The sequence below is a fragment of the Triticum aestivum genome, chromosome 5D, assembly GCF_018294505.1.
Source record: "Triticum aestivum cultivar Chinese Spring chromosome 5D, IWGSC CS RefSeq v2.1, whole genome shotgun sequence".
NCBI lineage: Eukaryota > Viridiplantae > Streptophyta > Magnoliopsida > Poales > Poaceae > Triticum > Triticum aestivum.
Window position 1 is genome coordinate 41,187,952 of NC_057808.1, and position 23,710 is coordinate 41,211,661.

A 23,710-nucleotide genomic window follows, 5' to 3' on the forward strand; every position below is an offset into this window, starting at 1 on the left:
TTAGGACAGGTTAATAATGCATTTGATATACATACAAATCTTTCTACCATGTAGAAGAGCTGGAAAACCGGCGGCTTGAGAACGTGCAACCTACCTCCTGGGACGATGAGTGTAGGTATGGCACGCCATGTTTGCTCTCTCTAAGGTGCAATTTTCTTAATTTTGGTCTGTACTGTGTGCCACCTGCAGGGATTGTAACATTGAACATCACAGATAATGTGGTGGAGGATGAAGACACTAGCTAGTATCATCGTGAGCAGTTTCAAGACAGACAGCCCCTTCTCGACAGACGCTGAGGAGGAGACTGACAAGGAGGAAGAGGCCGGCAATGAGGAGGAGGAGGAAGAGGCTGACGGAGACGGTGACAAGAAGGAGGAGGATCAGACTGGCGGCGACGATTGGCGACCAGACTGGCGATGACAATGGCGAGGACCTCAGCTAACTCCAAGTTCTGCTTAAGACGTACTATATGATTTGCTGGTAATAAGAAGTCATGAGCATCTTCTGGGCAGCTATATTATCTATAGCCGAAGCCTGTTGTGTTTGTACTTGAACCCTGCATGCACGTACGCATGCTAATTTAATAGGGGTTGGGGCGCGCCCATGGCGCGCCTCCTGAGAGGAAGTTGGGGCGTTGCCAGGGAGGGACCCGCCCCTTCCACTTTCTTGTTTGTACAACGAGCGTTATTTCCGGTTGGTTCCTTCAATGTGTGGCAATAAGAAATGGTTCTGCTATTATTCTTCCTATAAATTAAAATATCTGAGAAAGTGCAGGCATGAATAATAACATATCTCAATTCAAATTTTAGCTTCTAGCTTGCACACATCAACCCTGCACACAACTGCTACCTCCACTCAGGCTTAGTAAGAAATTAAGTTTGGTTAAGCAAGCATCACTCAGGCATACAATCTTCTGCACCTTTTGTACTTGCACCATCTGGGGAAGAGAGGTAACATGTTAGCATGTTCACAAGAGCTGAGACATTTCGGTTAAGCAACCATCACTCAAAAAAATAAACAAGTAGCATGGGTCTACATTAATAATCATATAATCTGCACCAAATAATAAAGAGTGGTTAAGATAAAATGGCAGTTATTTTCGAATTATTAGCTTCGCAGAAAGAATAACCCAAGTACCAGCAGCCAACAGCGATACCCATGATGGTTCAAGCAACAACTTCAGGTTGATAGTTCTACTGACTGCATGCTGGTTCAAGACTTACTTGTAGAGATATTTAATTAATTCCACGAAGAGACTGCAGCGTGTGGCCAAAAATCTCCTGAGCCGCAGTTGCTTGTGCATAGTACGCAAAAGCTGTCACGCAGAATCACACTGCAAAATGCACAAGCGCGGAAATTCAAGAGAGGACTTCTTAAAAGAACAAGTAGTTTGCGTTCATAGAGAGGCCATTATTCACCCACGCAGCAATGACCGTAACTATGGCACAGTTATAGCAGAGGATTTGGACCCAGGCCCAAGTTATATACCCATGCTAAATCAATGCTTCAGGGATGTGCACTTCCAAGTATTCACTATTACTGACTAATAACAGAAACTACTGTCCTAATGCTCTGTGGAAACAGCTTCTTTAGATCTGCCACGTATCTCCACTACATTCTTTAATTCTTGTAAATTTACAGCCTTCAAACATTTCATTGGAAGTTACAGTAAGACATGGACTTCTAACAGAAGACATCGAAGTAGGATCAGTCCAACATTAAACAGAAAAGAGTTCATCAACGTTCCTCCCCATCTGAAACAAGTTAATGTTTGTTATTAAATGTAAAAAAAGGACAGCGCAAAGAAAATAGTGTCATGGCACGAGCCAACTACTTCATTGGGTGAATGCTGATGAAAACTAATTTCAGGCCAAGCATCATTTCTCCAGCAATCACTGCGATGAGGAGATAGAAGCAGAAGAATGCAAAAGCAGCAAACCCAAGCAGACCTGGTACACAAAACAAAAGATTAATCAGTTCAGTCGCAAAAAAAAAGATTAATCAGTTTACACAAAAAAAGATTAATCAGTTTATTCACAGAGAGGATAACTGGTTAAGTTGAGAACAATATCAAGGATCAGAAATGTACCCCAAACACTGTCCAGCTTTATGAAGATATCATTCAGGAAAGAAGATACAATTATATGATAATATGTGCAACCCAAGCAATCGATACAATTAATCAAAGATCATAAATCATTGTCAGACGAACCCAATTGCAAATCATTAGACTGAATGAATGTACAGTTCAGATACATATTTACACTTACCCAACAATGCCGAATATGAGTTTTCCAATGTAATCAAGCACTGTAAAAGCCCAGGTAGCCTCAGCCTGCACCATAATGGATGTCAAGACAAGAGTAAGTGACAACCATAAAAAACAATGAATATAAGAATTCACAAGTTACATCTCTTCTAGAGCATTCATGTCATTTTCCAAAAGTAACAACTCCTAATAATTAAGACGGAAAGTTAAACATAATATTAGTTAATAGCATAACAGAACATCACAAAAAGATGTACAATATATTAAAGAGAATGGTTCATATGAATACAATTAAAGCTTCAAAGCATATCATCCGTTTGAAGGGCAAGCATACCTTCTCGACAGCCTTCATTTTTTTTTTTTGAACGGTCACCGGGGGGAGAGCTTCCCCACCTGAATATATTACCACTCAAAGGGTTCAGGGGAATACAGGCAAGTTATTGTTACAAGTTCAGCTGGAGGGAATTGCAGAGGAGAGAAAATTTAGCCACTGTCTAGCCGAAGCCCTGTCCTCATTTTTTTTGAACCGGAAAACCCAGAGAGAGAAGTCTGCTACAATATTTCTTAGCGTTAATCTGTGAGAGTGGTCCTCGTTCCTGAACACGAAAGCATTTCTTGAGTCCTAGAGCTTCCAAGTTATGGTGAGGGCCACCGATGGCCAGATGTTGGGGTTGAGGCCCTGAATCGGTGGGTGTTGGTGAAGAGCAGTGAGAGATGTCGGAGCAAACAGACCCATGCTGGACCAAACTTGTGTAGCATAGGAGCAGGTGGAGATGAGGTGAAGAGCATCCTCATATGGGTCTTGACATCGAGGGCACACTGCGGATTGAGCCACATTTTTGTGAAACATGTTGGCCTTCGTATTTAGCCGATCGCGGAGGAGAAGCCAAGCGAAAATCTTGACTTTGATCGGAACCTTAGAGGCCCAAACAAAATCATGGTGGGGATCGAAGGAGTCATCAGCAACAATGGAAGAGTAAGCGTGCTTGGCAGAGAAAGCAAGCCCATGCGTGAGGGACCGCTTGTCTGGACGGTCGACCTGCTGGAAATCCTGCAACAACAACAACAACAACAACAACAGATAGTCCAACTCTCGAGCAGCAGCATTAGTAAGACGGTTCCGCAGGTTCGATAATAAGCTGGTTTGCCAAACTGTAGCCACTAGAACCTTGTCATCTATGGAGTGGGAGTATAGGTGGGGGAAAGCTTTTTGTAGAGGTGAGTCAAGAAGCCATTTATCTAGCCAAAATAAAGTGGAGAGGCCGTTGTAGGTAATCACGAAGGAGTGCTCAATTAGGAGAGGCAGGTTTTTGTTTATAATCTTCCAAAGGAAAGAAGGCCTAGGGGTTTTTGTTGCAATCCCAAGTGGGTATTGTTGATGATACCACTGGGTCCAGGGGATGTTTGGGTGTTGCAAAATTTTGAAGGAAAATTTCATAAGTAGGCAGCGGTTCTGAATTTCAAGATTTTTAATGCCTAGACCACCCAGTTCTTTAGGCCTGCAAACGTTTTTCCACGCGACCAGACACTTTGCACCCATGCAAGTTTCTTCGTTGGACCAGAAAAAAGCTCTCCGGATGGCGTCTAGCTTAACTAGGATAGACTTCGGTAGGCGAAAAACGGACATGAAGTAAATAGTTAAGGAATCGAGGACAGCAGTGAGCAAGGTTAGTCTTGCTCCACGAGAGAGCAGACGCGCAACCCATCCGAAAAGGAGTTTTCGAAAGCTATCTAGTATAGGGTCGAAAGCTGAGAGTGGTAGTTTGAGAGGGGAGAGAGGGAGGCCTAGGTAGATTAACGGGAAGAGGGACAGCCTTCATATTTTTGCGCCATTTTCTGCCTTTGTTCCCACTTTCTCTTCTTGGTGAAGGGCTTCCGATGCCTTCTTCAATTCCTTGGCCTTCTTACCTAATTCAGTAGCTTCCTGAAGGACACATTTTCAAGCTCAAGGTCAGATCGATATCTAAATCACACAATAATTACGTCACCAACTCCATACTGAAAACAAAGAGAGAGGCGGAGAGGGCACCTTGTCCATGGGGTTGGCACCATGGTCAGAGCCATAGCGAGCACCCCCTCCCTCTTCACACAGCTTGAACCTGCACATCGATCGGGCCGCTCTCGCCGCCGTGGCCCAGACCTGCTGCTCGATCTGGAGCGAGGGTGGCAGCAGCTGTTTCCTTGTCAATCGCGAGTTCCACGGCTTAGGGAGCATGTGTTTAGTTGAATTGATCTGCATCCATGTGTTGCATATTAGCCAGAACTGAGCCTTGTTAGGTTAATTGGATGCTTGGCCTCCACGTGTCAAAGCCTGGGGTGTGTGAGCCAAGCCAAATCATACCACAGGTGACCCTGTTCTCTTTGACTGTACCTGATCAATCTCAGAACATCCGATGCTTTGGAAATTTCTGGTGACGTATATACACTTCACTTGCATCAGTTTTCCTCAACGCAAGTTGTCGAACTCATATGTTTTCTCTAACTCTATGCAAAGTCTAAGCAACAGCGGTGCCTCACGGCCCGATAATACAGTTATTTTGAAGAACTATAATCCCTAGATTATAAGGAGCATGCATATGATCTGAGAGAAGTCAGTGGTGAATACATACCTCGGTGATGGACCAGTCGATGACCAAGGAGCTCACCAGGATGTATGTCCTGGTCTGCAAGGTCAGTAGCTTGTGTGCAGTAGCAATAAGAACAGAGAGAGACACCGTGGGAAGCACTTGTCAGCTCGGGGAAGCTCCAGAGGATGCCCGATGAAGAGGCACGGACTACTCTCTCACTACAGATGCAGCAAACCAGTGAGATCGCATCACCAATACATCCCCATCTAAAACAACCTCTGCCTTTCAATCTATGAAATAAATGTACACCTAAAATGTGCCATGCGTCATCCTTTATTTTTATGTGCCCAATAGAAACCCTGAACACAAGCGACATCAAACAATATGTGCATACCATCAAACTAAGTAAGAGACATCTACAAAATTTAAGAGCTAGAATGGACAGACTTCCCAGAACATAGTTTATGTAACTTGAGAAAAAACTGGTGCCAACAAACAAACAATCACTTCAATTTAGTTTTATCAACCCAGGTTCTTTGCAAAATTGCAAAAAGGATATTAGAGTGCACCAGAAACTGGAAATTTATGCAATAATTCCAAATCTTTTAATGTGATCAAGTATGACAAGCCTTTGAACAAGGGGGATATTCATAACTCTGAGTGCACTGGAGGATACTGCAAGACATATGTATTTTTTCATCAATTGAATGGTAAATTTCAATAAGCATATGGCCATTTTGTTATAGAAAAGATTGATTCTTTTCGGTAATTGCAGGAACTCAATGGAATATTAAAAACATGTACCTTTCATTGATAAAAGGCAATGTTTCATCAGTCAGAAGACCCTTCTTAAAATTCTTTTCATAGTTTTGAAGTCCTAATTGGTTCAACATATTTCAGAATAGTTCATATCTTCATTGTGTGTCTTTGTCTTTGAGAATTTCTGCCAACCTAAAATCGAGATAGATTGACCATAAGAATTAGAACAGTACAACAAGCATGGATAAATTGAGGATAGATTGCCCTATCATACTGATATATAACAGTGAAGTTGCAATGCAACGTGAAAGGCTAAAACCTAGAGACATAATTCAAGTGGAACAAAATGGTTTTCATTCGTAGGAAACATGTACAGCTATACTGCAAAAGCCATACCAGCTGTAATTGCGTTAACAACTGGATTTGGGGTTCTCATTCCACTTGCAATGGAGAATAGAGCGCCAGAACCAAAAGTTGCTGCCATGCTATAGAAAGAGTGTTGGTCAATCATGTAGTTGAATAAAATACATACCGAATATATTCATCTTATTAACAATTAGTCCTCTGAATTTGTAATGCACAATATGATTGACTGAAAGGAGAAAAACAGTCTTATGAGAGTAGGTCAGCACTCTCACTGCCTAATGATTTGGCCAAACTATTTGGTAACAGGGATGATTTAGAACATTCAGAGTGGCCATTCCCATAGAAGATTTTGATTTCCTCGGGGTGATGATTAGCCTAGCCGGCTAGCCATTTGCAGGCTTGGGACTAAAGTTTCAGGAAATCTCCAAGGTTCCGTGATTCGAAGGTTATGTTCTCAAGAAACATTTGCATCGTTTTTTTAGGAGATCCGCATCAGATTTCAAACTAAGAATCTCATAGGCCATCCCCAAGATGAGCAGAGCGCTACTCACCAGTGACGAGATCGAACGGGGATGGTTGCGTGGCGGCCGCCACGTCACGGAGGCCCAGGAGCAACAGCACTGCGATCCCGATCAGGAGCACGTTGAGGGAATCCTGGATTAGGGGGTCCTCGGACGGCCGGACTATGTACTTTAGCCGGACTGTTGGACTATGAAGATACAAGATTGAAGACTTTGTCCCGTGTCCGGATGGGACTCTCCTTGGCGTGGAAGGCAAGCTTGGCAATACGGATATGTAGATCTCCTCCCTTGTAACCGACTCTGTGTAACCCTAGCCCCCTCCGGTGTCTATATAAACCGGAGGGTTTAGTCCGTAGGACAACAACAATCATACCATAGGCTAGCTTCTAGGGTTTAGCCTCTACGATCTCATGGTAGATCAACTCTTGTAATACTCATATCATCAAGATCAATCAAGCAGGAAGTAGGGTATTACCTCCATCGAGAGGGCCCGAACCTGGGTAAACATCGTGTCCCCCGCCTCCTGTTACCATCTGCCTTAGACGCACAGTTCGGGACCCCCTACCCGAGATCCGCCGGTTTTGACACCGATATTGGTGCTTTCATTGAGAGTTCCACTGTGCCGTCACCATAAGGCTCGATGGCTCGTCTTGTTGTCAAGGACAACATCACCTCCGGGGGAGCCCTGGTTGTAGGCCAAACTCTCCGACTAGGCGACTTCTTCATGACCGCCCGTTCGGCCGCTGCGCCGACGATGACCTCTCGGGTCATCAAAAACCACCTCCACGTCGGCTCGGGATTCGCCGAGCAGATGGATCCAATGGAGCTCTCCTCCTTGAACGAGCTCTTGGACCGCATCGCCGCTTTGGGAGTCGCTACGGACTATAATCGGATTGGGCTTAAACCCGACCAAAGGGAGATTAACTCTCCACCGGTCACCCATCAGATAGCGGTGGTGGAGGAGCAACGCAGCGATTCTTCCTCTATCTCGAGGACAAGCTATGTCCGGATACCCGTTTACGGGAGGACATGGCCCAAGCCTTGAACTTGGATTCAGGCAGCGGGCCAGACCTATTGGGCAATATCCCGAAGCCCGAACTTCCAAGCTCGGAAACTTCTCCGCCCCCAGGTCTTAGATCGGGTCAGGGTTCGGACCTAAATCTACCCAGCCACCCAGATATAAGTGATCTTTCCCACATTAGACAAGAGCCCCAAGAGATAGTACACCACTATTGGGCCAGATTCCTCCTTGTAATGAGCAAGGTAAAGGACTGTCGCGAGGAAGACGCAATTTCATTCTTTTGCAAAAATTGCACGGACAGGGGTATCTTCAACGCCATAAGTCGCCGTGACATAGCACACTTCACTGACTTGGTGGCCATAGTACGGAAGTACTGTGCAATGGAAAGCGCCTGGAAAACCCAAACAAAATTTTGGGATCCTCCGGCTCTGACAAAACCCCCCATTCGAACTAAAAGGGTGTACTCTCGTAAGTCACCCGATCCAATTACAAAGAAGCAAAAGCCCACTACAGGGCGTGGAACCGTATTGGAGGTATGGCTTAATGGGCCATGCAAAATTCACAGTACGACGGATACCATGCCAACACACAGCCTTAGAGCATGTTGGGTACTCCGGCGGGTGGCCTAGAGCGGTGAGGATCTCCTCATCAACAATACCGCAGAGCACCATTTCGTGGAGAACAACAATACAGTATTGACAGTCTTTGAGACCTTCGCCTCAAATAATAGGCGTAAGCGAGCACTCCGCAGCCTTGCCGAAGTCTGCCACGTGGCAGCAGTAAATCCATGGAGTGATACGGCTATCACCTTCAATGCCAGTGAGGAACCTAAATTCCGAACAGCCCGAGCACCAGCCGCCTTGGTCCTTAATCCGATTGTGGACGGCTTCCGGCTTACTAAAGTGCTCATGGACGACGGCAGCGGATTAAACCTCATCTATGAGGAGACTCTTTGAAAAATGGAAATAGACAAAAGCCGCATTGAGCAAAGCAGCACGACCTTCAGAGGAATCATCCCTAGTCGGGAGGCACGATGCGCTGGGAAAATCACACTAGATGTGGTATTTAGCACACCGGAGAATTATAGGTCCTAAGAAATCACATTCCAAGTGGCCCCGTTCAATAGCGGATATCACGCCCTTCTAGGGCGGGAGGCATTCACGATCTTCCAAGCTATACCCCATTACGGGTACATGAAGCTCAAAATGCCCGGGCCCAATGGAATCATCACTCTAGCTAGTGATCCGGACATAGCAATCCGCGCCGAAAATAAAACAGCCGCACTGGCCCTCGAGGCGTTATCCGAAGCCCTCGCGGCCGAGGAATTAACTATGCTACGCTCCACAGTGGACAGGGACGACGTGATACTCGACAAAAGATCCAAGTCCACCTCTTTTAAACCAGCGGATGAAATAGTCAAATTCCAATTCCATCCAACGGACCCTACAACAACAGCATCCATCGGGGCACAGTTAAACCCCACAGTAGATGCCGCGCTACGGGAATTCTTGCGCACGAATTGGGACATCTTCGCCTGGCATCCTTCAGACATGCCAGGAATCCCACGCAGGCTGGCCGAGCATAGCCTTAACATCCTAAAGGGATTCAAGCCGGTCAAGCAAACTCTTCGGCGCTTCTCTGAGCCTAAGCGACAAGCCATGGGAGAGGAGCTAGCCAAGTTACTGGAGGCCGGATTCATCCGAGAAATAAAACATCCGGACTGGCTAGCGAACCTGGTGATGGTACCAAAGAAGGACAAATCCTGGCGCCTATGCGTCGACTTCAAGGACCTTAACAAGGCTTGCCCAAAGGATCCCTTCCCCCTCCCTCGCATCGATCAAATTATCGATGCTACCGCAGGACACGACTCATTGTGTTTCCTCGACGCATACTCCGGATACCATCAAATTAAGATGGCGGAGTCCGATCAAGCCGCAACGGCATTTATCACTCCATACGGCCCCTTCTGTTTTAACACCATGCCTTTCGGGCTCAAAAACGCCGGTGCAACCTATCAACGCATGATTCAGACATGCTTGGAGACACAGATTGGCAAAACAGTGGAGGCATACGTAGACGACGTGGTCATTAAAACCAGACACGTCGAATCCCTAATAGACGACTTGAGGCTCACGTTCGACAATCTCCGAACATACGACATTAAGCTCAATCCGGAAAAATGCGTCTTCGGTGTGCCCGCCGGAAAGCTCTTAGGCTTCATCGTCTCCAACAGAGGAATCGAAGCAAATCCGGCTAAAATCCGAGCTCTGTCACAGTTGGCCATCCCAACAGACCTCAAGCAAATCCAGAAACTAACTGGATGCGTGGCTGCCTTAAGCCGCTTCATCTCCCGATTAGGAGAAAAGGCACTGCCTCTTTATCGCCTTCTTCGATGCACCGAACACTTCGAGTGGACGGATGCGGCCACGGCCGGATTAGAAGAAATAAAAGCCGTTTTGGCCACAAACCCAATCTTGGCCGCGCCAAATGTCGGCGAACCAATGCTGTTATATATAGCGGCAACACACCAAGTTGTAAGCGCAGTGCTCGTTGTCGAACGAGAGATGGACGGACATAAGTTCCCGCTTCAAAAGCCGGTATACTATGTATCCACTGTCCTCACTCCATGCAAATCACGGTACCCACATTATCAAAAGATAGCATACGCGGTCTTCATGGCATCCCGGAAACTACGACACTACTTTCAAGAGTGTTCAATTACGGTGGCCTCTGAAGTACCACTCAACGACATAATAAAAAACCGCGAGGCCATGGGACGGATTGCTAAATGGGCTATTGAGCTCCTCCCGTTCAACATAATATACAAACCACAGCGAGCCATCAAGTCACAAGTACTGGCTGATTTCGTCGCCGAATGGACAGAAGCCGAACTCCCTAAGGAGTACGGCGCATACCCCAATTGGATCATGCACTTTGACGGCTCTAAAATGCTGGCTGGTCTAGGGGCTGGCGTCGTCCTGACATCCCCCACCGGAGATACAGTCCAATACGTACTCCAAATACTATACACAGACTCCAACAACGCAGCAGAATATGAGGCCCTGTTACATGGTCTCCGGATGGCAGTCTCCATGGGCATTCAACGCCTGGAGGTGCGTGGGGACTCGAACCTCGCAATATCTCAAATAAATGGAGACTTCGATGCCAAGGATCCAAAAATGGCGGCTTATCGCAACGCCGTCCTCAAAATGTCAGCTCGGTTCGAGGGGCTTGAATTCCACCATGTGGTCCGGGAAAACAATCAGGCGGCGGATATCCTCGCCCGCATCGGCGCTAAGCGCGACCCTGTCCCACCTAATATCTTCTTGGAAAGGCTGTTTAAGCCATCCGTGGTATGGGAAGGAGAGACCGGTAACAATGGTCCGGACCCGGCCACAACACCAGATGCCGAACACTCTGACATAATCGGAGGCTCTGCCACTGAAATAACACCTTCCGCCCACGTAATAATGGCTGTCATCGCCCCGTGGACAGAACCATTCCTGGCCTACCTAACTAGGCAGGAACTACCCGAGGACCCAAACGAGGCGCGCTGCATTGTGCGGCGGTCTAAAGCCTACAAGGTCCACGAGGGAGAGGTTTATAAGAAAAGCGCTACCGGAGTCCTTCAAAGGTGCATCTCCGAAGAGGAAGGACGGCAACTTTTGGCAGAAATTCATGCTGGACTTGGCGGCCACCACGCCGCAGCTCGGGCCCTTGTAAACAAGGCCTTCCATACAGGTTTCTACTGGCCGACGGCCCGAGCAGACGCACAGGACCTCGTTCAACGTTGCGTCGGTTGCCAGCTTTTGCAAACCAAAGCCATATGCCACCTACCGCTCTCCAAACAATCCCCATCACTTGGCCCTTTGCGGTCTGGGGGCTTGATATGGTCGGACCACTTAAAGGGGGAAGCCATAAGAAAAAATACCTATTGGTCATGGTGGACAAATTCACCAAATGGATAGAAGCCAAACCAGTTAAAACGGCCGAATCCGGACCAGTGATAGACTTCATATCCGGGGTTGTACACCGTTATGGCGTTCCCCACAGCATCATCACCGATAACGGCTCGAACTTTACAGCCGACGAGGTAAAACTTTGGTGCAGCAACATGGGCATCAAGCTCGATTATGCTTCTGTCTATCACCCGCAAACTAACGGTCAAGTCGAGCGAGCAAATGGTCTTATCATGAGCGGCATTAAACCCAGATTAGTGCGATCCTTGAAGGAATCCGATACGCACTGGGTAGAGGAGCTCGACTCCGTACTATGGGGGCTGCGGACCACGCCGAATCGCACTACCGGATACACACCGTTTTTTATGGTGTACGGCGCAGAGGCGGTACTGCCCTGCGACATAATTCATGACTCACCTAGAGTGCGCATGTATGAAGAGAAAGAAGCCGAGCTTGATCGGCAGGACAGTTTGGACGCCCTGGAGGAGGAGCGTGACGTGGCAAAAGCCCGTTCCGCATTCTATCAGCAACAGGCTCGAAGGTATCAAAGCAGAGAAGTACGGGCCAAAACTTATAACGTTGGCGAACTCGTTCTACGCCTACCGTAGAAGAAAAAGAACAAGCTCAAGCCCAAATGGGAAGGTCCCTTCGTTATTGACCAAGTTCTGACCGGTGGAGCGTACCGTCTGCGGGATGCATCGGACAATCGACTCGAGCCAAACCCATGGAACGCAGCCAGACTCCGAAGGTTCTACGCCTAGTGCCGGACTCTATGTTCGTCTCCTTACCTCTGTCAATTTTTTATATATTCATTATCTGTCTTTTCTTTCTTTCTTCCCTTTTTTCTTCAAGGCCTTAAAAGGCTAAAATGTGTCTTGACTACACAATCTTGACGCGCTAGCCGCGCTCATGATACCTGGGGGCTTCTTATACAGAAGCGTAATATAGCTACGTTCCGGGCTCTAGGCCCCACACATGTGTTACTTTTCACATGTACCTTTTTTCGCCATTATATGCATCGATATGACTTAAGTTTTGGCCAAGCTGGGTTGCCTGGCTCTTGTGTTTATGCCCTACGTTCCCGTTAATTCGGCTAGGGCATAAGGGGAGCACCTCTGCGATTGTTACTGCCGGGTCAGCCGGATGTGTACCTCAGACTGGGTGAAGCCGAAAGCTAGCGTTTTTAAGGGAATATTCGGTCGGTGAACAAAAGATGATTTCTATTTATTGTACTACATACCCCCAGAAGTTTATATCCTGCATCTCTTTTCGCAGTCCGGACATGCACATTAATGCATGCGTACCCAGGGAAAGGAACCCTTAACGGAACTATTTTCCCTGGAAGATGTTTTTTACTATCCATGTAATACAACATAGCTAGTTGGGTACTTGTCTGTTCAAGCACCGATGACCCCTACGCCTGGTTTCCACGCATATCCCGGTTTTTACATAACTGAGCGGGTTTTCGGATACACTCTGGGCTGTCGGGTCCGGAGGTTGAAGCGAAAGGGTCCGCCATGACAAATGATTTATAATCCGGCTAGGGACAATATATGTCACTTGAAGTACACAGTCACTTAGACTGACTAAATTCTTCTTCTATACCATCCAACAGGTTGTCTATCCTACAGTCCTGTTGAGAATACTTTGCGGCTAATTCTACCTGGTCATACACCAAACTGACGGGGATCTCTTTCCCATCAGGCCCCACAGGTCCGACCTCGGCCATGTGGTTCGGGTCAGCCTTGGTATATCGCGTCTTCACCATGGCCCAGGCTTCCCTTGCACCTTGTCGGCAGGCTGATATCTTCCATAATCGGAAGCGCCGCCGCACTCCCTGGAGCTTTTCGACAAGCTCTCTCATGCCTCCTGGCAGGGAGGCGGATGGCCACAAGGCTTGGGCAATGCCCTGCATCACCTGTCGTACTTGTTCATGCAGTTGTGAGAGCTCTGGCAGAAGATCGCCTGTAGACCTGGGCATCTCCTCCGCGGGACGACCCGCCAGCATACCTACAGATATAACTCTGTCAGCCGGTTTCTTCGCCGAACTCTTTAAAAGTTCGTTCAAGCACTTACTAAAAATGCCGCCTCCAAGCCGCTTATTCTCCTTTACGGAGTCAGCAAGCTGGGCTCGAACATCTTTCAGTTCAACGCCCAGACGGGTATTGGCGTCTTGGAGATCGTTTTTCTCCCGTCTAACCTGCGTAAGCACGCGCTCGCCAGCCTTTAGCTGTCGTTGAGCATGTTGCTCATTCCCTTGCACGACCTCCGGATTCACTCCGGGATCATCTGCAGAATCTATTGTTAGATTTGCGGACATGCCGAATACTAACCGGTACATGTCATTCTTTTCAATAGAAATAAGTATTACCAGTAGGGGCCTTCTCGGACTCCTTCATTGCGGCAACTGCGGCCCGTAGCTGGGCTTTGCACTCCTCCAGCTCTTGAGACAACTGGGTATTCTTCTCAGTAAGAACCTATGCAAACAATGATCCTTAAATCAGTTGTGCCAACTGTTTCAAGTCTCAGGGGCTACTGATATACATAATTATTAGATTTTCTTACCCGTATATCCTTTACATACTGGTCCGTGGCTCCGGCAAGACCATTTTGAGCAGCTCGGATGTACGCGTCTCCTGAGTTGAAGGCATCGAACGCCTCCTGGGAGAAACAAGCGTCGCGGAGTACGGCCCGGCGACGCCTGTGATTCATGGCACTCTCCACTTCGGAATTCGTAGCCGACAGCCTGTCCGCATCCTCTGTAGGAGGAACATCCGGCATTTGCCCCTTGTTAGCGTCTGCCTCTAAGTCCGGCTCTGGAGCCCGGCTGGAGGAGGCGTGGCCGGCAGGCTCTCCGATACAGTCCGGTGAGCGTTTTTCCTACTAGGAAACATGGGCGTCATTATATTTTAAAAGACGAACAACCACGGGGGGTTCTTTCTCATACCTCTGCGACGGCGTCTCAGTCCTGACCGCCTTCCTTTTAAGCCTACCCAGCTTCGGTGCCCCTTGTTGGAGAGTCACTGCGGGTTCGGCATGGCGTCCCGAAGGCCTTCCCTGTAAGACACCATATGCGTGCGGTAGGTGAAGTGCAGAAAAAGGGATCCTTCTCGGAAGTGGGGACTCCGGTTTTACTTACATGTGATGCAGGGAGTAGCCCGGGATAATCGGCTATGATGGCCACCATGGCGCCGTTGTAGCTTAATTGATAGAACGTCCTGTCAATAAGTTCCACAAATGTGTCCGGATCTTCTTCGAGTCCGGGATCGAGGGCTCGGTCAGGGTCCTCTGGTTGTGGAGGCGGGTTGTGGACCTCCCTCACAGCTTTTCACAGTTCCTGCTATGAAATGGCAAGGTAAATACTTATGACGAAGGATGTGGGAAGGTTTGGAGTGAAAAGTAGCAGCTCACCCAGCTTGGGGGTTGTACATGGAGAATACATCTCGTGGCTTATTGCGGATGAACTCCTCTTCCTCTCCTTTATATAAATCGGACAATATTTTCGCTAGAGCAGCGACGGAGTCCGGTCCCTTACGACCGCAGCGGGTAGCATCGTCTTCGCCATTGAAGTGCCACATGGGTTGTCCCCGATAGAAGTGGCTGCACCGCCCGCATTATACATATTGACATGACCTCAATTATTGTCAATCCTGATTGGGCCAGCGTCTTTATCCGGCCCATCAGGTAAAGGACTTCTCCGTTATCTTCCTCCTGGGGGCTCCGAGGGCGCCAGCTGCGGTGTTTCTTCAAGGGAGCATTGTCGAACTCAGGGAGGCCCATCCGAATAGGTTCCGGAAGGGGGATGTCCTCCATATAAAACCACTCCAAAGGCCAGTCTTCGGATGTCTTCTTCGGAGTACCGGACAGGTATCCGGTCCCGGCGATGTGCCATATTTCGGCTCCGCCCACTTGATATATTGACCCCTCCTGTGTACGGGGTACGAGGCAGAATAGCCTCTTCCATAGCTCGAAATGAGCTTCGCAGCCCAGAAACAGCTCGCAAAGGGCGACGTAGCCAGCGATGTGTAATATGGAGGCGGGAGTAAAGTTATGCAGTTGGAGGCCATAGAACTGCAGGAGCCCACGGAGGAACGGATGAATTGGAAATCCAAGCCCCCTTAATAAGGGACAAGGCATACCCGCTCCCCCATTGATGGGTTGGGAAAGCTCTCCGCTTGCTCCCCGCCATTGTAGGTGGCGAGCCCGGCTCGAACGGGGACCATATACGCTGGAGGGAGAAATCCCTGGGTCTGTAACTCTACTAATTGGATGTGAGGGACGGAACACTTCTTCCAATTGCCGGGCTTAGGGCTACGGGAGCGAGAGGAGGAGCTACGATGGCCGGCCATGTTGGAATGGATTTTTCCGGGCGCGCTCCGATGGATACTCGCTGTGGGGGAATGGTGTGATCTGGATCTGAGAATCCCCGTCTCTTTAATAGACGATTTACCCACATGGTAGGGTGGCAAATGTAAAAATGCCCTGGCTTCTCGCATTCGCTCGACACGTGGAAGATAGCCATTATTAGGCACGGAAGCCAAGGAGTGCAATATTTATGGGAAGCCGGACACTACTCAACAGGTACTTAGAGTTTGGAGAAGAACCCGCCTTGCAATGCCGAAGACAATCTGCGCGCCGGACTCATCGTCATTGAAGCCTGGTTCGGGGGCTACTGAGGGAATCCTGGATTAGGGGGTCCTCGGACGGCCGGACTATGTACTTTAGCCGGACTGTTGGACTATGAAGATACAAGATTGAAGACTTCGTCCCGTGTCCGGATGGGACTCTCCTTGGCGTGGAAGGCAAGCTTGGGAATACGGATATGTAGATCTCCTCCCTTGTAACCGACTCTGTGTAACCCTAGCCCCCTCCGGTGTCTATATAAACCGGAGGGTTTAGTCCGTAGGACAACAACAATCATACCATAGACTAGCTTCTAGGGTTTAGCCTCTACGATCTCGTGGTAGATCAACTCTTGTAATACTCATATCATCAAGATCAATCAAGCAGGAAGTAGGGTATTACCTCCATCGAGAGGGCCCGAACCTGGGTAAACATCGTGTCCCCCGCCTCCTGTTACCATCGGCCTTAGACGCACAGTTCGGGACCCCCTACCCGAGATCCGCCGGTTTTGACACCGACACACGTCCCTCCTTCGCGTCGCCGCCGATGCTAAGGTGCCCACAGCGATTCCCCTCCCGAAGGATGAGCAACGAGACAGAGACCCACGGGCAGAGGTCCCTGCCGCTGCTGCAGACGAGGCTGAGCTTGGAGACGGCGACGTCGTCTGTCTGGGGTGGAGAACCTCTCTCCCGCCGCGCCCCCGTTCCGCTTGCCGCACCCGGGGAAGAAAGGGAGAGGTGGAGGGTTAGAGATAGGCTAGGAGAGAGGAACGGGGAAGGGAAGGCGCGGGAGAAGCGGCGGCGGCGGCGGCGCATAGAAGCGGGAGAGCGATGCGGAGGCGGTGGAGGTTGTGTGCGAGAGCGGAGGAGGCGATGTTGGGCGATGGAAAAGCAGAGCCTGGTTGCGGAGTGCTACCCAATCCGCGGTCTCGAACTGAGGGACGGCTGGGTGCCGTGTGCGCGAGGGCGGCGGGCGTTTTCTTTCTCTAAATCCTCTAAAAAAATATTGTCACAGTAAAAGCTATCGCCGTGGAGTACGCGAGGAGGCGCTCTTTGCGCCACCCTTATTGTGTTTAATGTATGTCCGTATACCACTATGTTTCTGCCTAAAGTATGCTAGTGAAACATTCTAATTTGGGGACATTTAATTTGTCGAGTAGTTATGCATTGAACACATTATGTCCCAAATCTTTACATAATCTTATCTTATCTTATCTTACCTACTAATAAAGTACGGATTGCTTCTGTCCGTTCACCGTCAATTTTCCATATTATTTTTTTTTTGAGATTTTTTAATATCCGATGTGGTACTAATAAACTGCCCGTACGTTCGTTATTTTTTTCATGGGCCGTGTTGTTTTTATCTGTCCGGCTCATGGCTGAGCTGGGCCCATTTTATTTCCGTCATATGGGCATGGTGGCCAAGGAGCCAAAAATATTTTTTTTTCAAACGGAGGCAAAAGATTTGCCTCATATATTAAATGAGGAGGAGAAAGAGTTTGTTACAACACAGTGCCAAGAAACGGCATGGCAATTACTCTCGCAATAAGAAAGACCCTAAATTTTTCGCCCCGGCTTTAACCCAAAGGTTAGACTCTTCGATCACATTGTTTAGCAAGACAAGCGGAGGGGCACTCTTGTGTCTAAACACCCTTGCATTACGCTCATTCCAGATCACCCATGAAACCAACATGGTTATCGAAGCCTTCGCTTTTCGGTTGGCGGTGCCCTCGGCGCTCAAACTCGCCCACCATTCCTTGATGGAGTCGTACAAGTGCCATGCGGACGTGTCCACGTCGTGGATGCAAAGCTTCTGAATCACCATGTTACCCACAAGTGGATAGAACTCACGACCTCTCCTCCTACGCCAAGGGACACAACCCAACTACAATAGAAATAGTTCCACCCGAAAAGTGCCGACAGCTACCGAGCTCCATGGCTCTTGGTATTTGGAAATTTTGACAAACACACTTCCGGTTCTCAAAATAACGTTAAAACAAATACGTGAATACATACACATATTCCTAAGTGCTGGTAAAAATCTGGAAAAGAAATACTTGTATTTTGGGAAATACAAAAAGCGAAATTTCTGACAGAAATGGCATCCTTTTTCTCCTATATACTATTAGAAATTTATTTATTTTCCTATATCCCAACACAAAGCTAGATTTCTACCAAAACTTGCCACGGGTATTTGGAATGTGTATATGTATCCCCGGGGAAAATCATATTTTTTAAACTTTAAAAACACGAATTTAAAATGTTCAAATATAGAGAGTAGTGGAGCTCGGGTGCCGCAAATCTGCATTCTAGTCCCACCTCGGTTCTTTATAATTAAACCCACCAGTTTTTATACGTATGTGATTTGAAATCAACAAGCTCCGGTTACAACCATAGTAGGCGGCATCGGCCAGCCGTACTTGTACTCGCGTCAATGCTGGAGGAGTCTAGCCGACTCGTATAATGCTGCATCGACAGTCCTCGCGCCGATGCCGAGGTGACTCCGAGACCACAATCGGCACGTTGGCGGCAGTTGCACCCCCACGTCAGGCGCAGACCAGACCACAATCCTGGTGAAGTGTCACGTATGACGCCAAGGTCCCACTTGGCAGCGAGGATGATGAGGCGACGGGTCACGCAAGGCACACGGCGGGCGCGTGACCAGCTCGCAAGTGTAACTGCCCGATGGGCCCAGCGAGTGGGTGAGCTGGAGACGGCCTGCGTGCCGTGGGGTTAAAGGCGGCTGCGTCCGCGTGAATGAGGATTATGATGTATTATGACTTAACTGAACGCACGAGAGAAGTTGTTCTTCCTCGCGTCTCTTCCAGATCCCTCTCCTTTGTCTTTCCCTTTCCCTTGATCTCCTCCTTCCTATCTTAGATCGACAAAGGCCCGTGACAAGTGGTATCAGAGGTCACCGATCTGGATCCGTTGTACCAGAAACCTTGCTACCAGACCAAGGCCGCAAAGCAAGCGGCGGCGATGGAAGAACAGATTGCGGCACTCGCCAAAGCGGTCAACGACGGGCGCGTCGCCAACGACGCTCGCCTCGACGCGATCCAGCAGTCGCTCGAGTTGTGGCGGCCGGCGGTGACCAACCTGCAGCAGCAGCTGGATGAGCTGCGGACGCAAGTCGGCCGGATCGCCCTTCATCCGGTGCTCGCGTTGTCTCCGGCGACCCAGGAGGGCGCGGTGGTGCGGCCAGCGGGCGTCAACTCCGTCGACATCCGCGGGCACCACGGGCCAAGTGGCCACGGCGAGGTCATCGATTCCGGGGGCTCGGCTCATGGGGTGGTCACCACCCTGACGTCGCCTCCGGGCAAGGGTGCGTTACTCGATGTCACATCCCCTTCTCCGCCTCTTGTCAGTCTGCATCGGGATTTTGAGCACGGCTCGCACCACACTTCGCACTTCAATTGGGCCCTTCCTAAACTGGATTTTCCCCAGTTTGAAGGAGAGAATCCTCAATTCTGGAATCATGAGTATACGTTAACATGTAGTATGATAATACCAATGACATAGTGACGATGGGATCATGAATTAATCGTAAGTTGGGTCTGTTCAACATCATTGTTCTACCAACAATGTGCTCACATTATTGCCGGCATCCTGGTTACTTTAACAATGTCCTATAATGAGGAAAACATGACCATCGTGCAATACCTGACCTAGTCTTAGAGGTGAGACTAGGGATCTATTTGGCGTTTATGTTTCCACACATGCAACTGAGTTTTCTCCAAATCTCAAATTCAAAAATCATTGCAATTATAACATACAAATATAACCACTAATTACGAAGATGGAAATAAAACAATACTTTATTATTGCTTCTAGGGCGTGTTTTCAACAATAATGTCATTGTGCTAATAATTACAACAAGAAGCATGTTGCAACTGATATACTTGAGCACGATCATATTCCCACTGTCATGCATGTATTGCATGTGCTTCACATTTATTTAATTTTTCAAGAAATAAGTTGAGGATCTTGTGTATATTTTGACCTCAGTTGTGCTCGAGTAATCAAAATTTGGAGGCACGAGGAGCTTTCACATTTGAAAGATCGTGGATGTCGCCTAGGGGGGTGAATAGGCGCTTTAAAATAATTACGGTTTAGGCTTGAACAAATGCGGAATAAACCTAACGGTTAATTTGACAAGCACAAAACCTACAAAGACTAGGCTCACCTATGTGCACCAACAACTTATGCTAAGCAAGATAAACAACTAAGTGATAGCAAGATATATGACAAGAAACAATATGGCTATCACAAAGTAAAGTGCATAAGTAAAGGGCTCGGGTAAGAGATAACTGAGGCACGTGGAGACGACGATGTATCCCGAAGTTCACACCCTTGCGGATACTAATCTCCGTTTGGAGCGGTGTGGAGGCACAATGCTCCCCAAGAAGCCACTAGGGCCACCGTAATCTCCTCACGCCCTCGCACAATGCAAGATGCCGTGATTCCACTAAGGGACCCTTGAGGGCGGTCACTGAACCCGTACAAATGGCAACCCTTGGGGGCGGTCACCGAACCCGTACACTTTGGCAACCCTTGGGGGCGGTCATCGGTACCCGTCAAATTGCTCGGGGCGATCTCCACAACCTAATTGGAGACCCCGGCGCTTGCCCGGAGCTTTACACCACAATGATTGAGCTCCGAACACCACCAACCGTCTAGGGCGCCCAAGCACCCAAGAGGAACAAGCTCAAGGGTACCAAGCACCCAAGAGTAATAAGCTTCTCAACTTGTAACTTCCACGTATCACCGTGGAGAACTCAAACCGATGCACCAAATGCAATGGCACGGGCACACGGAGTGCCCAAGTCCTTCTCTCTCAAATCCCACCGAAGCAACTAATGCTAGGGAGGAAAATGAGAGGAAGAACAAGAAGGAGAACTCCAAGATCTAGATCCAAGGGGTTCCCCTCACATAGAGGAGAAAGTGATTTGTGGAAATGTGGATCTAGATCTCCTCTCTCTTTTCCCTCAAAAACTAGCAAGAATCCATGGAGGGATTGAGAGTTAGCAAGCTCGAAGAAGGTCAACAATGGGGGAAGAACACGAGCTCAAAGGATAAGGTAGAATGGGGAAGAAGACCCCCTTATATAGTGGGGGGAACAATCCAACCGTTACCCCCAAAACAGCCCCGCAGAGGGCGGTACTACCGCACAAGGCAGCGGTACTACCGCTGAGAACAGCCGTACTACCGCTTCCCCGGGCGGTACTACCGTGGAGTTAGGAGGGCAGGAGAGATACGGACTCGAGCGGTACTGCCGCGGTGGTAGGGCGGTACTACCGCTCATGAGCGGCACTGCCGCTCTACTGCCGCTGCGAAGTACCGCACAATCCGACACGAAAAATGACCCCTCGAGTCGACGCGGTAGGGGCCTGGTACCGCAGCGGTACTACTGCTGAGGACCCACCGGCGGTACTACCGCTGCAGAGCGGTACTGCCGCCTGTGACTCCTAAGCGGTACTACCGCTGGGACCGCGGTACTACCGCTGGCGCCATCCTAAAGCCACTTCCACGAAAACAAGTATACTCCACGGGAAACCAAAACTGCCATAACTTCTGCATATGAGCTCCGAATTGAGCAAACTCAAGCTTGTTGGATAGAGGAAGACGAGTAGCATCAAAACATCATAGTAAGAAGAGGCAGGGGAGGTATGCCAACAAATAGAGGAGTGAAACATCCAACCGAGAGGAACCGGCATAACCTCCAACATCGAAAACATCATAGAATATGCATGTTAACTCCGTTTTCGATGAACTCGAGCTTGTCATGAAGATGACCATAAGCTCCAAAACTCACAAAGAGAAGAACCAAACAAGAACCAATAAAGATGATGCAAGGATGCACTGGTTTGAGCTCTCTATGAACGATACGATCAAGCTACTCATCGAGAGCCCCCCTTGATAGTATGGCAATCGATCCTATAACCCGGTCTCCCACAACTACCATGAGACCGGTAAAATAGAAAACCTATCAAGGGCAAATCTTTGCCTTGCACATGGTCCACTTGAGCTAGATGATGACGATCTTGACTCCCTCAAGATGGACCACCTTTCTTGATTGTGTTGGCTCGATGAAGACTAGTTGATTGCTCCCCCATACTCCACTATGGGTGAGCCACCCTTCCGCACATCTTCACAAGTCCATTGTCACCACAATGGCTTCAAGCATTTGATCTCTTCGTGATGCTTTACTTGAACTTGCCCGCTTCACTTGAACTTGCACACCGCAACCTAACCCCACAAAGAACTCTCACGAAGACCATGGGTTAGTACACAAAGTGTAATTGACAATGCTTACCATACCATGGGATCGCTTGATCCCTCGGTACATCTTGTGCGCTTTGTGTGTTGATCAACTTGATTCACTCTTGACTTAGTCTTGATCAACCTTGACTCTTTCCAACTCTCTTCATTTGGATGATGTCTTGAAGGTAAACATGAATGATCACACAATCTTCTTCTTCAAGAGATGCTTGCAATAAGCTCAACTCTCACATGACCAATCTTTGGATAATTCCTTAATAACACCTTGGTCACCACATAAACTCCTTGAAACCAACACGTGGACTTCAAGAAATGCCTATGGACAAATCCTTCAAATATAACTCAAGGCAACCATTAGTCCATAGAGATTGTCATCAATTACCAAAACCAAACATGGGGGCACCGCATGTTCTTTCAACATTCATAACAGGTGTCAGGTGGATTAGTGACCATTGAGTACTGCTGGTCAGACCTCATGTCTTATCCATGATTTGGAGCTAGATCTCATGTGCAGTTGGTTGAAATCGAGTGACCAGAACACATGCCTTTATTGGCCATGTTTAGTTATTTCATGAAAATTTAGATTGTTTTGACTCTCTGAACCATATATGGATATCATTATTGCTGACCTTGAAGTTGATGGACAGAAATTTGTGATTCAGATATATCACTTTGAGGTATCTCGTAATAGTCAAATTTTATGTAGTGAATCAATATAATTGTAACTATTTGTATTTTAAATGTAATTTATTTATGAAATGATTGTAAGATTACCTCGGGAGTGGCAAAGCGCGCCTTTATGATCTAGTTTTCATTTATTAGTCCCATGATCTCCTCTCACCTTGTTTCAATTTATTAGTAGAGATTTTTTTCCTCTTAGCTTATTACTCCCTCCGTAAAGAAATATAAGAGCGTTTAGATCACTACTTTAGTGATCTAAACACTCTTATATTTTTTTACAGAGGGAGCATATCTCATATGACCTAGACACACTGTTTTCAAACAGATATAGTTACTTTTGTCGCACTACACAAAAAGATCACATTGTTGGTTTCATCATATGAAGAACATCGAAGAAACCAACAAGGCTTGCTCAGTTTTGCCTGACCCCCTACTTCCTGAAGAAGTCACGGGAGAGACGATGCTATATTTCTTTGCCTGGAGTTGTTAGGTTGGAGGTACACTAGTTAATAAAGTAATTAGTGTTGTCTCTAATTGTGTTTAGCTGAGTATACTTTGTTTTTTTTCAAACAAGGAGACATCATTCACTTCCTTGCTAGTGTGACCTTTCTGTGTACTGTACAAATAGATTTTCTTTTAGAAGAATATTTTGTCAGCGACGTT

At 47.9% G+C, this 23,710-nt stretch overlaps 1 pseudogene; it reads right to left on the reverse strand.

The window, feature by feature from the left end:
- Positions 1–1,219: 1,219 nt before the first annotated feature.
- LOC123120201 (LIMR family protein Os06g0128200-like) lies at positions 1,220–4,376 on the reverse strand (annotated as a pseudogene).
- Between the last annotated feature and the right edge of the window lie 19,334 nt (positions 4,377–23,710).